We start from the raw sequence: 16,089 nt of genomic DNA, 5'->3' as shown, positions 1-16,089 counted from the left end.
CACAACCTTTATGCTCATCTTTTCCCCTACCTCCTCCATCTCCTCTACCCCTGCCTCCTGATTTTCTGTCAACTACTTAAATTTCTTTTTTTTTTTTGGCCATACCCCATGGCTTGTGGGATGTTAGTTCCCCAACCAGGGACTGAACCTGGGCCCTTGGCAGTGAGAGTGTGCAGTCCTAATCACTGGACTGCCAGGGGATTCCCTAAATTTCTTGCTTTAAAGATCCCTAATTAATTTTGGTGAGATAATTCTTTAAAGCAATACTTAAGCAAGAATTTTTTAACATTAGAAATTATTGATCTTTTCATGTGTACAGATATCATCACTACCCATTCATAAGTTCACTTTTTACCTCCCCTCACATTCTGGAAAATGGACAAGAGATTTAGTTGATGTTACAGAAACATTATTAAAACATGTTTTCATCTACTTAGGATGAAAATAGAATATAGTGTAAGCAAACTCTAGAATAAGAATAGAATCTCTTATCTAGAGAATTTGAGGTAAGTTTGACTCTAAAATGTCTTATTTTCCCCAGTAGATTTATTAAAGTGGAATTTCAGTATAATTCAAATAGATGAGTATGTCTATGAATGGTAAATAAGTTTTGAATGAGAAGCCTGGACACTGACTTTGTAATAAAGTTTGTGGATTTTAAGAAAGGTGAATTAGAAAGGGGAGTGGTTGAGTTAATTAAAAAGAGAGGAGGGATGTCAGGTGAGAATATTTCATCTTAACTAGTTTGGGGAAAGCTGTTATGATATGGATGTTGTGGAAACCTAGAAATTCATTGTTGGCCTGATTGGTAATTGGCTTGCGATGGAACAAATTGTGGATCTTATAATTTGTGTTGCCCCCAGAGCTATTCTCTTCTTAAAAAATTAGTGTCTTTGTTGAAAGCATTTAAAATTTTTGCCATAGGTGGAATTTTACAAAAAGGTACACAGTCCTATTGAAGCAGCTCACCGCCTCACCCTCTGCCAACCAGGGTGGAGGACTAGCATCTGCTTCTATGCCCCCGATGCTGACATGCATCATGGAGGAGGAAGGGATAGAGGCTGCTGAGGTCCCGGAGGAGTGGGCTGCAGGAACCGAATGGGTGGGACTGGATTTCAGGAGAGAGAAAACAGAAGAAGAGCAGGATTGTGTTTATGTCTATGCAACTTTCCTTCCTGCTTCTCGGAATATCCGAGGTTTAATCTTCAGGTGGATAATAGGACAGTAAGAGGCATGACAGAGAGGTGGTTTACACTGTGTACCCCAGTCATGCAGAGGCCACATGCCACTTCTGCCCATTGCAGTGCCCCTGAGGCCAAGCTGGGAAGACTGTCCCCTGCAGTCGCCCTCACTTAAGGCCCACCTTTGCATCCTCAGTCACCAGCCATGACCACTCAGTTATTCCAAAATCTTCAGCCTGCCCAGCACAACAGCAATGGGAGAGGTCAAGCTGGGCTTCGTTCTACCCCTTTCTACTTGAATGGCTTCTGTTTGGAGGGTTGAGCCAAGGAGTACAGGCTATCGATACTACGTGTTATCTGAGTATAAAGCGTTAATCCTTTTCTTACCTCGTACATCTGCTTCTCCAGTCTCCACACACTGTTTTTCCGTATATCCTTTGAAGCTCTTTGAAGACAAAGAAGCTCTCTATCCTTTACCCAGGAAAGTTCCACATGCAAAAAGATCCTTTCAAGTGAGCTTTTAATCACACCAGAAACAGGTTTGCCCTGTAGTTTCCTGTATGTGGCTGGCATACTGCAGGCCTTGTGAGTCTCAGATTGAAGATGTTATTTCCCAATACCTGAAGATTATGTGTCTAGATACCTTAGAAGAGAAGGGATGCGCTGATAACCATATTAAAATCATAAAAACATAAAACCATTATGTTTTTCAAGGTAGAGTCAGGTTGAGTTAATCAGAATTGGTTTGCAAGATCCCATTTGTTTCTGTGTTTAAAATAGTGTCAGGTTGACAAGTCTTTTGTTCCCACACTATCACACTGGCTTCTATTCTAATCTGCATGATACCCGGACAATACAGATAAGCTAAACATGGTTTAATCAATTCTGACTCTTCTGATCTGACTGATACTTTTGCATGGATTTTGATTAATCAAGAATGTATAGAATATTCATGCCTCATCCCATAGTTATGACAGGTGCAGACTTGGCTTTTCATATGTTCAGAATGATGCCACAATTCAAAGTGTCCCTTTCATCTGACATACTACTAATTGAATGATTTCTTTTCTTTTTTGAAATAACAGAATAGCCTGTTGGCTTTATACTTTTGAAATGGGAAATGGGAAATGTGGTTTAGAAAAGCTTCTGTGAAGTGTTACCAAGGGTAAATACATTTGTAATGAAGTAATTCACATACCCTCTCAACACAAGAGAACTTCTAAGGGTTTTATTGACTTGATGAGGAGAATAATGGGAAAATATCCAAAATGGACTCTGTAGCAAATATCAAAAGATTCAAATAAACACAGAAGGTGGGTATCATTTTACCTTCAAGTGGAGTACATTTTTTCTGTTCTCCATCAGAATGCAGAGAATAACATCTGGTCCCCAAAACCAGGCAGATCTCTGGTTGTCTTATCAGAAGCAAACATACTTTCCAGTCCATCTGGGGAATGCAGAGAGACAGAAATAGCATCATACTCATCCCTACATAAACAACAATAGCAACAGCATCAACATGCAAACAAATGCACAACAACATCACTTTACCCTCTAAAAGAGCTAACGAATGATGGATGCCCACAAAGAGATGATGTGAGGACACTTTCTCACCTGGGACAGATGCAGTTGGACACTGGTAGAAGAACTTTGGTGAAATCGTTAACAAATTAGTGAGGATAGCAAAGGCTGAGTGTAGGCAAGTAACGCAGAGGATATAGAACTGCCAATGACTTTAGATTTCCACCCATCTGTATTCTCTTTCCCACTAACTTTAGCAGATGCTCAAAAAAATAATGATGAAGGTATTGAGAAGGCATCCTTGGAAGTGCATGTTTGTGGGAGGTGACTGGTAGGACTGTGGGAAAGAATCTCTTTTCCTTGATCTTGCAGAATAAGCCTTATACTGTGGGAAGAAAGGCAACAAATACTGTCACTCTTAGGTACTGGTGAAAACCCACTGCAACTGGGGAAGAAAATAGAAAAAGTAAACCCCTAAACATCAGGAAGGGGCCGAGGTGTTGAGAAGGCAGTGGAGACCCATGAGACTCAGGGGCACAGTGACTAGCTCAGTCTGAACAATAGAGAATACCCCTGTCACCAACACCAGATTAACAGGTAACAAGTCACAGTGGGAGAACTATAAAAGCATGAGAAGAGACTGAGATGCAGCAAAAGACAATGACCTGGTCTCAGAGTAAAGCAGACACTGAAAAATACCCCATATTGAGCCAGCCCCCATCTTAAATGCATCATTACAAGAGTAAATTGAAGCCTTTGGTGCACTGTGGGTAGCCATAGCAACCCTAAATACACCTCAGCTCCTCAGTAGACTGATTCAAAACTACACACTAAAGGCATCAATAGGAGAGACATGCCCATTTACAGACAGAGTATTTATCTCAGCCTCAACTGTGCTACACAAGATGTCCAGCTTTCAACAACAACAACAAAATGAGGCAGATGAAAAAGCAAGTAAAAACAACACACTGCAAAGAGACAAAGCGAACAACAGAAACAGACTCAGATATGATGCAAATGTTGGAACTTTCGGACAAGAGATTTGAAACAACCATTATTAATATGTTAAAGACTCTAATTAGAAAGGAGTACAATATACAAGAATAAGGTGGGTAATTTCAGCAAAGAAATGAAAACTATAAGCAAAAGGTCACATGGAAATGCTTAAAATGAAAAAGCCACAGTAAATAAGGATGGCATCACTGACCCAGTGGACATGAGTTTGAGCCAACTCCGGGAGATGGTGAAGAACAGGGAAGCCTGGCATGCTGCAGTCCATGGGGTCGCAAAGAGTCAGATGCGACTGAGCACCTGAACAACAACTATGGTAAATAAACAAACAGAATAGAGTATAGAAGAGCCATGGGAAAATATCAGATGGTCTACTACATTGATTTCAAAATAAATGCAAAATTTTCTTGACAAAATTCAACATCCATCCATGATTAAAACTTCTCAGCAAGCTAGGAATAGAGGAAAACTGTCTTAAGATAAAGGGCATTCTTCTCGGAGTCGAAAGCTAACATCATATATGAAGACTGAATACTTTCCCCCAATATAGGGAACAAGGCAAAAAAATTATTTTCTAATCATTCCTCTTCAACATTATACTAGAAATCCTATCCAGGGCAATAAGGCAATAAAAAGAAATAAAAGGCATACAAATTGAAAAAGAAGAGGTAAAGTTCTCTCACGTTTGACATAATTGCCTATGTGGACAATATAATAGAGGTCCTAAAACTGATAGTTCAGCAAGGCTGCAAGGTAAATGGCCGATATGCAAAAATTAATTATATTTTTGTATGTAAGTAGTAAAACTTAGAATTTGAAGTTAAAAATAGCAGCATGATTTGCAGTAGCACTAAGTACAGGATCTATATCTTGAAAACTACAAAACACCAGAGAAATCAAAGAAACTTAAACAAATGAAGAGATACACTGTATTCACGGATTGTGTCAATATTGTTAATAGGTCAATTCTCCCCAAACTGATTTAGAGATTCAAAGAAATTACAGTGAAAATCCCAGAAAGATGTTTTACTAATATTAGTAAGTTGTTTGTAATATTTATATGAAAGAAGAAAGGAACTAAACTAGCTGAAACAGTTTTGGAAAGGAAGAAAGCTGCAGGACTCACACTGGCTGATGTCAAGGATTACAATAAGCTACAGTAATCAAGACAGTGAGTTACTGACAAAAGAATAAACACATAGATCAATGGAACAGATAAAGATTCTAGAAGCAGACTTACACATATGTGGCAACTGTTTTTTGACAAAAGTGCAAAGAAATGATAGCCTTTTCAATAAATGACACTGGATGTCCCTATGCAAAATACATTTCACCTTGATCCATACCTTTTACAAAATGACTCAAAGTGGACCATAGACTTACAGGTAAAATGCAAGTCTATAGCATTCAAGCTCCAAGAAGTCAAGGATGTTCAATTTATGTCTAATTATACTTAGTCTGTAATGACTAGATTACACAGAATCAGTTCCTCCTCTATGAAAGGTATTGGATCCTCAATACCAATATCTCTGAGCTTCCTCTGGGCACCTGCTAACAGAGTGAAGTCCAAATTTAGAACTTGGCACACAGCAGACTCCCAGCAAATGTGAGTACCCATGACAGCATCTAACAGATTCCTTTCTGTGTCCATCTTCTCCTCTAAGTCTGTGTGATTCTACTTTGCTGTAAAGTTCTCATTTCTGTTCACTATAAGAAAAGGTAAATAAAAACAGACTTTAAAATGCTGTTTTTCTCACTTGGCTCCTGCTTCTGTCCAATTTGTCCTTCTTTGGGGACCTCTTTGTGTCAGTCTGTGGCTGATCAGTGTTCACACCACGTCCTGATTTAGTATAACCTGCAATTTTCATGAACACGAAGAGACATTCACTCCCTCATCCAAATTAATGATGAAGGCGTTAAATTAGACCATCCCCAACAGCCATCTCTCTACCTTCCTACAACTAGATACTTTGCAATTTATCAATAACCTTTCTTTATGATCTTGTAGCTAATTTTGCAAATAAAATTTCCTGAGACATATCAAATCTTTACCAACATAAGATATATTACATCTCTTACATTTCCCCTTCATCTATTCATAACTCTGTCAAAAAAAAAAAAGCTATTGTACTGGCATGATTTGTTTCTTTGAAGCCTAAGCCACTTATTGTTCCTGATATCATCACTTTCCTGATACTTAAACACACACATGGACACACACACACACACACACAATCACACACAATTATTGTGGCTGGATAAGATGTTTACAGGGTGATAAATGCCAGTATCTTTCTTTTTGTCTTTCTCACTTTGAAGAACAGGCTATGTTTCATATTCATGTCAGTACCTCAGTCTTATAATTTTCCTGATTCTACCAAGTGTTTAGCCTGATTTTCTATGATTACTATGTGAATCTTATCAGGAGACCATTCTCTGAATCTTGAGCTATGTCCTGAGTAATACAGGCCAGTGTCAAGGAGGCCCCTGCCTCCTCCCAGTGCCAGGGAAAATCACTTTCCAGGCTCCAAAAGGGAAGCACAAGAATCCTAGGTTCTGACGTTGGTGGACATATTTTTAGGACATTCCTGTGGAGATACACAGTTTTAGAAAATGATAAGAATTACAGAAATCAGTTCAGAATAGAAAGTTTGCCTCATTTACGTGCGGCTAAAAATAAATTAGGAATTTTGGCCATTTTAATCTCTTAAATATTTTACTTCTTTTGATGCCTTGTCTTTTTAAAGAAAGGAAGTTGACATTTATGGAAAGCCTACCATAGACCAGACATTCTCTAGCTCTCATTTAGTCCACATAACAACCCTTAATATATATTTTATTATCCCCATTTTACAGATGGCATTGTAGAGACTGTGATTATATGGATCTGCCTAAGGCTACAGGGCAAAGGATAGGTCTGGGGCTCACATGCAGTCTGTGTTATTTTAAAGACCAGTCATTCTACGTAGTCCATATTATTCTTTAATTTGCAGAAAATCATTCCATGACTGTAGATACGTCTCTCAACTACTCTTATACATTTCCTTACCTGTGAAAGAAGAGGTGGGCATAGCTCAGTACTAGGATATGTGCTTGTTTCAATACTCTGAGAACCTTGAAAAATTTGAATTTGGGGCAAGAGAAGACATGATTATTTGCTACAGGGAAATATTAATTTTAAAAGACAGAAAAAATATAGAGAGAGGGCAATAAGAGGAGGGAGGTATTGGCCTAAGTAAATATGGGTGAGATTCATGCATATTCGGAGAGTTTAACAACTAGAGGCAAGTTTGCAGTTTTAGGATGCGTGAGAAGCTGAATTCCCTTCAAAGTTGCCTTAGACACCTCAACAAAAAGAGAAACACCTGGATTTAAAAGTGTATGATTCCTGGACTGCTACTTCCAACTTTTAAGTTTCTATACTGCATCAGGTCATCAAAAAGACAGTTGTTTGCACTGAGGTCCATCCTTCTGAAGAGCATGATTGTATTTACTGATATTTCCAGAAATCCCCATCACTTTAAAAATGTAAATTATTTGAGTACTCATGTTTTATATCCCTTTCCCCCTCTTCCTTTATACACAGTAGAAGATGACTTTTCACATGATTTAGTACCTAAATTCAGTGATGTAAAGTTGTAACAGGTGCTGTTACTTATATGATTCACTACACTTCTCCTTCTTCCCTCCTTTCCTCCCTGCCCACCTTTTTTATGGAGCACTGTTTTACTTTAAGGAGTTACTGTGTTCTCATTTGTAGCTTCTACAAACAGTATCATATTTTAAAGAATTCAGTGGGTACAACTTTAATTAAAAATTCTCTATATTTCCATGGAGCGAAGTCAGTCTAGCTCTTTTAAAACTCCGATGGATCGAGTATTTTAAGCAAGTGTCCTTTCCTTAGCAGCTTCAACACAGTGAAGTCTTTTAGAACAGATTTCTGTGTACTTCTGGATGATAGGTGAGGAATGGAGAAATGTGGGCTAGCTAGTAGAAACTGAAGAATGAAGTAATTCTTCAATCACATTGAAAAAAAGATGTATTTAAAAAACTGAGGTTCATGTAATTTTTTGACTTGATTGAACTACAAACTCTCAGCAAGAGTTTGATTTCCAGCCCACTATCCAGACCAAAGAGGTTTGGATGAGCTTCAGTTAAGTATGCAATTCGAAGCTCTCGGCGTTCTGCTCATCAAGAGTAAAGGCATGTTGCAGATGATAAGAGGAGGAGCTTCTGAGTCCTCTAATTTCCACTGTCTGGGCCATTAGCAAGCGTTGCACAGTATCCGAGCGCATAATGCCAGCATGGCGTCCTTTCCCAGAACAGCTACTCTGCTACCCACTTTGGTTACTTCTCCAGGCTGGGGACACAAAGGGATGGCAAATCTAGGATAACAAATACCACTGGCATAGTATCATCAGGGATGCAGAGTGGCGGTGAAGTTATTAAAAGCCACATGAAGCCCCACTTTTTCTATCTTTAACATGGGGGATATATATGTTTATATAAAGTGTCTGGCAAAATGCTGAGCTAGAAAGCACAATAAAGCCCCCGTGGCATCTGGTGGCTGTTGGTATTGTCTAATGAATGCAACAAGCCCATCGTGAGGGCCTGCTTCCTGCCCATTCCTTGCCAGGCTCTGAGATGACAGACGGAGGGCTCCCGTCCAGGCAGAGCCTGCAGCCCTCCCCAGCCCACGCTTTTCTCAGGCAAACGTGCCCAGAGCCCCCCGACCCTCCACAGTCTGCTTAGGCCTCTGTCACATGCTGCCTTCTCACCCAGCTCACCGGGCCTGTGGCTCAAGAAATTTCTGGCGTGGAAGAAAGCTTGGCCAATGAAATGCAAGAGGAGTTCTAACTCCTTTATTCCCCAATTTCTGAACCTAGATGGTCATGAGAACTTAATATATGCTTTTGTTTCCCTTAGCGCCTCAAAATCCATATACTCCTTAGTTCAGGCCTAAAGGTGACATACTCTGCTGCTGTGCTAAGTTGCTTCAGTTGTGTTTGACTCTGTGTGGCCCCAAAGACAGCAGCCCACCAGGCTCCTCCATCCACAGGATTCTCCAGGCAAGAACACTGGAGTGGGTTGCCATTTCCTTCTCCAATGCATGAAAGTGAAAAGTGAAAGTGAAGTCGCTCAGTCGTGTCCGACTCTTTGCGACCCCATGGTGCGACCCCATGGACTGCAGCCCACCAGGCTCCTCTGTCCATGGCATTTTCCAGGCAGGAGTACTGGAGTGGGGTGCCATTGCCTTCTCCTGACATGCTCTGTATGAATATAATAGCCAAGGTGTCAGTGCTCAATCTGAACACATCTTAAAGTTGTAGACATGATGCCTGTTCTATAAAAAGGCCTCAGGAAGCTGCCACTGTCGGGCATGTGCAGGTAGTTTAAGTGTGTGTGTATGTGTGTGTAGCATAGGTTATGTATGCTCTTTTAGAAAAATTATAAAATTGAGAAATACTGTAAGTCTATTTCATTGTTAATCTTCTAGACTCTTTTTTTTTTCCATTTATTTTTATTAGTTGGAGGCTAATTACTTTACATCATTGCAGTGGTTTTTGTCATACATTGAAATGAATTAGCCATGGATTTACATGTATTCCCCATCCCGGTCCCCCCTCCCACCTCCCTCTCTACCCGATCCCTCTGGGTCTTCCCAGTCCACCAGGCCCGAGCGCTTGTCTCATGCACCCAACCTGGGCTGGTGATCTGTTTCAACCTAGATAATATACATGTTTCAATGCTGTTCTCTTGAAACATCCCACCCTCGCCTTCTCCCAGAGTCCACAAGTCTGTTCTATACATCTGAGTCTCTTTTTCTGTTTTGCATATAGGGTTATCGTTACCATCTTTCTAAATTCCATATATATGTGTTAGTATACTGTAATGGTCTTTATCTTTCTGGCTTACTTCGCTCTGTATAATGGGCTCCAGTTTCATCCATCTCATTAGAACTGATTCAAATGAATTCTTTTTAATGGCTGAGTAATATTCCATGGTGTATATGTACCACAGCTTCCTCATCCATTCGTCTGCTGATGGGCATCTGGGTTGCTTCCATGTCCTGGCTATTATAAACAGTGCTGCGATGAACATTGGGGTGCACGTGTCTCTTTCAGATCTGGTTTCCTCGGTGTGTATGCCCAGAAGTGGGATTGCTGGGTCATATGGCAGTTCTATTTCCAGCTTTTTAAGAAATCTCCACACTGTTTTCCATAGTGGCTGTACTAATTTGCATTCCCACCAACAGTGTAAGAGGGTTCCCTTTTCTCCACACCCTCTCCAGCATTTATTGCTTGTAGACTTTTGGATAGCAGCCATCCTGACTGGCGTATAATGGTACCTCATTGTGGTTTTGATTTGCATTTCTCTGATAATGAGTGATGTTGAGCGACTCTTTTGGTTGTCCATATATGTGCACCTAAATTAAAAATGTAGACATCCTATAATAAAATAGGCTATTGGTTGTCCATATATGTGCACCTAAATTAAAAATGTAGACATCCTATAATAAAATAGGCTATATTTTACATACTGATTTTATTCTGCTCAATAATACTGTGACCTTCTTTGCATGTCTATAAATATATTCATATTTCCATTCCAAATGACTAATAAATACCATAATTTATTTAATCAATTTTCTATTATCAGACTGTTTTAATTTTTTACTCATAAATGTGATATGAATATCTCAGGCTCTAGTAGCCAGTGAGTACAAATATAGTCTCAGGAACATTGATTTCCAAAATTTAGTAACCCTAGAGTCTCAACTCTCATGGTTTTTTTCAAAGTCTTCCTCTTTAAATACTTCCCAGAGTCTACAGGGGGCTTCCCTGGTGGTTTAGACAGTGAAAGAATCTGCCTGCAAGGCAGGAGACCTGGATTTGATCCCTGGGTCAGGAAGATCCCCTGGAGAAAGGAATGGCAACCCACTCCAGTATTCTTGCCTGGAGAATTCCAGGTCAGAGGAGCCCGGTGGGCTATAGTCCCTGGGGTCACGAAGAGTTGGGCATGACTGAGTGACTAACGCTTTCAGAGTTTACAGGAATGCTCGCTGTGTCAGCGGGTCATTCCCGGCTACCGCTTGCCTCCTTGGCCAGAGACTCACTCCATGCCTGACAGTTCCGCAGGGATATGCTTCAAGTGGAACTTTGCTTCTGTTGTCTTACCAACTTATCACCGTGTCCTGAAAATCTGTTATTTCAAATGTGGACATAACCAAAATGCCATCAGTGCCCTTGAAAATGGACTTTATTGCTCTACCATGCCTGAAAGTAAGAGGGAACATGTATATATACTATGATCAGCTAGGGTCCCATAGCCAGACTGCTCAAAGCCCGACTGTCTAGTATGAGTGACACACACACTCTGGTTCTTGCGTAGCTTCTCTCTCTGAGTGCCCTCCCCACTTCCCTAGTAGAAGGAGGATGACCCACCATTCTAGTTTGCAGGGACGTTCCTGATTTTAGTAACACAATCCCCATGTTCCAGGAAGCTCCCAGTCCCCTACAAGCCAGAATGGTCAGTCACTAGTAGAGGAAGTGGTTCAAGTTCTGGCTTCAGCCAACATGCTGTGTTTACCACACTGCTTCCTTCCAAGACTAGGCCCTTTGGCTCAGCCCGGCTTGCTTTCTCCTCTATGATAAAATTCATCCTAGGAACCCGCCCAGTCTAGTTTCCACTGGGGCCACACTCATCAGACATACCTGATGTGTCTGAACCTCAGAAAAGGACAATGTTTCAAATAGTTTATCCTCAAGAAGCTCTTCAGCACTTTATTTAGCCTTGTGTTCAGCTTCTCAAACCAGTGGATGCAAATGCCCCTCTGGTGGGCCAGATGCTGCCTTGACCCTACTCTAGAAATCCTGGAATCCCACTGCTTTCACATAAACAACATTCTGATGAACATCTAGTACTTAGAGCACTATGTAGAAATCTGATTGTTCCTTTAAGACAAATCCCCCCGAATATAATTGCCTTTGGCTTCTGATACATATTGCCAGAGTGCCTTTTGGAAAGACTGTTCCAATGAGCCGTTTTTTGATTTATTTTTTAAAGCACGCAAATTTGTATCCAGGATGAAAAGCAGCTCTGACCCGTTTCTAGGATAACAGAGAACATTCCATGCCAGGAAGTCCTTGCCAGAGGGTAAAGGGAGAAGATTTGAGAGGAGGTCTGGGAAGAGCAGTTCCAGAGTCCCCTGAAAGAACACGCAGCTTTCATAAAGCACCGCCCCCCCCCACTGCTTTGTGATTCCTGGGCAGCACCTTCTCCTGGAGTATTCAGGTGGTCCCTCCAGCTGTTTTCTTTTTCACTCAAGTCCAAATTACTGCGGGCTGTCCAGGTAGACCCCAGCCAGGGAATTTGTACTTGGAAGGAAAATAGAAGCTGGGAAATTGCATATCAACTTGCCTTCTTTTCTTGTTTGATTCCCACAGAATATATGGCTGTTGGCCTTCAGGAAATAAAAATAATGAGAAATCCCTACCCAGGTCACTATTAGCAAAATGAAACCATTGTCTAGTTGGCTGGAGAGTCATCAAAGGTAGGGTGGGGAATTTTGCTTTGGACAAAGCTCTGGGAACAGTGTGGGTCACTAATCAGGGTAACTGACAGGGCTCTGTGTATCTCGAAAGCCCTGGTCACAGGTCTCTGGGCTGCCTAGGTTAAGTCCCCTACTGAAGGGTTGGCTTGGGACCTCCCAGAATCAGGCAGGGAAAAGTTAAACCTGGGAGCATGGAACATATCAAGTGATTTTTTTAACCTATAAGATACACTCAATCCACATGCCAGGATGAAAAATATGAGAGGTGTGTGTGCGTGCCAAGGGCATGTATGCTGTTTCAAATCTAAGTAAAGAAAATATAAAGCATTCAAAATAACGAGGCTTGGACTTCCCTGGTGGTCCAGTGGTTAAGGACCCATGCTCCCAATGCAGGGGCCCTGTTGTGATTGATCCCTGGTCAGGATCCCACAAGCTGCAACTGAAGAGATCACATGTAGCAACTAAAGATCCCGCATGCTGCAACGAAGACCGGAGATCAAAGATCTTATGTGCTGCAGCTAAGACCCAGTGTGGCCAAATAAATAAAAATAGATATTAAAAAAGAAAAGAAGGGCTTCCCTGGTGACAGTGGTTAAGAATCCATCTTGCAGTGCAGGAGACACCAGTTTAATCCCAGGTCAGGGAAGACCCCATACACCACAGGGCAACTGGGCCAGTGTGCCCCAACTAATGAGCCCATGTACCACAGTTAGAAAAAAGCCTGTGTGCCCTAGAGCCTGTGCTCCATATTAAGAGAAGCCACCACAATGAGAGGCCACCCTTGCAATGCAACTACAGAGGAGCCCCCACTTGCCGCAGCTAGAGAAAACGTGAGCACAGCAGTGAAGACCTAGCACAGCCCAAAACAAATAAATAAATATTTTTGAAAAAAAAAAATAAATAAAGCAGATGCTGTGCTTGCATGAACAATTTGCAATTCTCCTCATGCAAAAGTTACTGGCAGTTGTTGACCCTTCAATGGCCAGTAAGGAAATAAGTAAGTAATATTACTCATTATTAGGTCTGATATAAATGCTGAGTGAACTAACTAGATATATATTCACATCATTAACCATCCAAACTAACACAAATAAAAAACCCAACTTCCTCAGCACACGGACAGGGTCTGGAGCAACACTTAGTCTTAATTGACCAAGTGTTTCCAACTAGAAATAGGCTTCCAGAATGTTCCACTTTGCTCTGAGCTGCCTTGACTTCAGTGAAAAACAGGGAACCAAAAAATCACTGCCTTGAAGGTCATGCTGAGACAATGTTTTTATTTGGATGCTTAACTCTCCTATGTCCCCTGGGGGGAAAATTCCAGTAGAACATATAGGAAACTTGGTTTTGAGCCCCAGAATGTCAATTGTCTGGTTGTATAACCAAGAGCAAGTTCTTCTCCTTTCTGAATATCAGTTTTCTGGGCTTTAAAATGAGGAGTTTGAACTAAATTGTCTCCCAGAACCTTTTCACTTCTAATATTATCAGCAAAATAGCTCTCACCAAATACATAACCTGCATCTCTTTTGAGTTTTGGAAAAGTTCAGTTTAAAACTATCAATTGAATTTCTGTAGCCACCATTTGGAGAGTTACACGCTGAAGTCCAGATTCACCTTCTGGCCCTCCATTGTTTTACTGTTGCTGTCGTGAGTGGCCTTGGGCAATGACAATTTTCCAAGACCCTTGGGCATGCCAAAAAAAACCACCCGGAAAGTACAGTCTTGTGCCATTCATTGGGTTTCCTTGGCTTCTCAAAAGGCAGATTAAATACCCCTTTGCCACTGTCACTATTGTACTCCTTCTATATCTTATCCTTTTCTGAAGTAGCTGTGATGCTCTCATCTAGCTTGCAGACTCTAGATAGACTGATACTCAGACTTCTCCCAAGTTGCAACTAAATGAACATCTGAACTGAAAACATTGCTGTCATCCAATCTGTTTATCTATAGGGCGTGGGTGGTTAGGGAAGGAATAGGCAAAAAGAAAGAGAGGCAGAAGGTGGAGGTCCTGCTCACCGTGTGTGAGGGCTATAGAGGGACTTGAGTGACTCCCAGTGGTTTCTTGGGAAGGTCCTTTGGCTGGCTCCTCTTCCTCTTCCCTAAGACTCTCCTGAGGACCGACTGTAAAGAGCCACATCTGTTGTCTCCCTCTATGGGTCTTCTCTAGGGGGACTGGGCTGCTCGAAAGGCTTCTGTTAGTGCCCTGCATGGAAAGACAACTCTCTTCTCCTTGAAGCCCCACCGCTCCTTGTCTTCCCCAGGCTTGTGTTTCTCGTCAGCTGGAAGACTACGTGGCCAATGACGAGCTCAAAATAGCGCACACCCAGTGGGCAAGTAATGCAACTTCCCTGGGCCAAAGGTCACTTATCTGCAAGACGGGAACAAGTGTCTACTTCATGCGCTTGTTGTAAACGTTAAACACTGTAATGTGTATGGAATTCATGCTTGACACAGAGTCCAAGCTGACTACAATGTAGTTATCTAGAAAGTCTAATAATTTGGTTGATGTTGGTTGGTGGCATAATGTGAAAGCGGAAAGCCCAGTTTTATGTATCTTTCAGGTTTCAGATTTCATTGTAACACAAATGTAATTTCAGTGAAAGCAACAGGATGAGAATGTACAGTCTTTCCTATGGCCACTAACGTGTGTATAGAATTAATGCTCAGCACACAGTAAAAGCTGAATGAAAGGTAGTTATCTAGAAAGTCTAAAAATTGATGTTAGTTGGTAGCATAATGTGGTAGGGGAAAGTTCATTTTTAGTGTCTTTTTCAGGTTTCAGATTTCATTATAGCACAAATGCAATTCCAGTGAAAGCAACAGGATAAGAGTGTTCGTTCAGCCACTACCAACCCTGGGAATGAACAATACTAAGAGGGCTATTTGGACAGTTGAAGGTTACATATTTACAGATGGGATTTTAAGGGTGAAAGCCCATTTGTAACCCTAAGGTGTTTAAACAACCCTGCAACTTGATCTCAAATTCCCCCAGCAGTATCTTAACTCCTCCAGCCTCCTGTCTGCGGAGCCAAGCCCTCCTTCCACGCCCACCTGTCAGTTGCTGGAATGGCTGGGGCTTTGTGTGGCTCCCAGCTGTAACCTGATTTCCACAACTGTTCAAGGGGTGCTGCAGCTGCCATGAAATGTGTACGTTTTACAGCACTGCACAGTGGCTGGGGTCAATGGCATGCCTCTGAAAAGTTTCTATTCATTCACTTACTCAGTAAAACATGTTAAGTACACTTACTTTGGGCCAGGCCCCTGCTAACTAGGCACTGGGAATAGAAAGGGCATAAACCAGGGCCTCTGTCTTCCAGGCTGGCAGATTAGCAGCAGGTGTAGACAGACAAAGACATATTACAACACAGCATCATGGTACAAGAATAGGAGTGGACACACACCTGAAAGTAATTAAGCACCCAAGGCAGCGGGAGGGAGGAAGGGATGACTTCCTACAGAAGGGACTTTTGAGTGAGCTGTTGAGCATCTCTCTTGGCTGTCCCATCAAATCCATGCCTAGTTCCCATGTCACTGTCAAATAAGTTCCCAGTTTCTTATTCACCTCATCTTTGCACCCACATCTCCCATCACCAACGCACACCCAGAGACACTCCCAGTCCAGCATTAAATCCTGGCATTTCTGCTTCTGTCTCCCTTCTCCTTTTCACACCTTTGGTCCAAACTGTAATCACTGCCCACCTGGACCCAGTTAGCTCCCCCTCCTCCAGCCTGAGCGGGTTCCCTCTCATCTGTCGGACACACATCATCGAGAATCATCTTCCTCAAGTGTCACTTAGATCACATTGCTCTCCTCTTCACATG

At 41.6% G+C, this 16,089-nt stretch overlaps 2 long non-coding RNA genes across 7 annotated transcripts in view; one reads left to right on the top strand and one right to left on the bottom strand.

Annotated features, from left to right (window-relative positions):
* LOC110124441 (uncharacterized) overlaps positions 1-16,089 on the bottom strand; it is a 233,423-nt gene that overhangs the window by 47,086 nt on the left and 170,248 nt on the right. For 3 of the 4 annotated variants that reach the window (XR_011491245.1, XR_011491244.1, XR_011491246.1), the window contains exons 3-4: positions 2,511-2,628; positions 1,569-1,824 (exon numbers count right to left, since the gene is read on the bottom strand). This is a non-coding gene — a long non-coding RNA (uncharacterized lncRNA). The remainder of the gene's footprint in view (positions 1-1,568; positions 1,825-2,510; positions 2,629-16,089) is intronic. The other variant, XR_002309776.2, reaches the window with a different exon arrangement.
* Positions 1-16,089, top strand: part of LOC110124442 (uncharacterized) — a 240,987-nt gene that overhangs the window by 198,568 nt on the left and 26,330 nt on the right. The gene's annotated exons all lie outside the window — the stretch shown is intronic.

Source organism: Odocoileus virginianus, chromosome 14 (assembly GCF_023699985.2).
Source record: "Odocoileus virginianus isolate 20LAN1187 ecotype Illinois chromosome 14, Ovbor_1.2, whole genome shotgun sequence".
NCBI classification, from domain to species: Eukaryota; Metazoa; Chordata; class Mammalia; order Artiodactyla; family Cervidae; genus Odocoileus; species Odocoileus virginianus.
The sequence above is the reverse complement of the archived record's forward strand: the minus strand, read 5'-3'. Positions and strand labels throughout refer to the sequence as shown.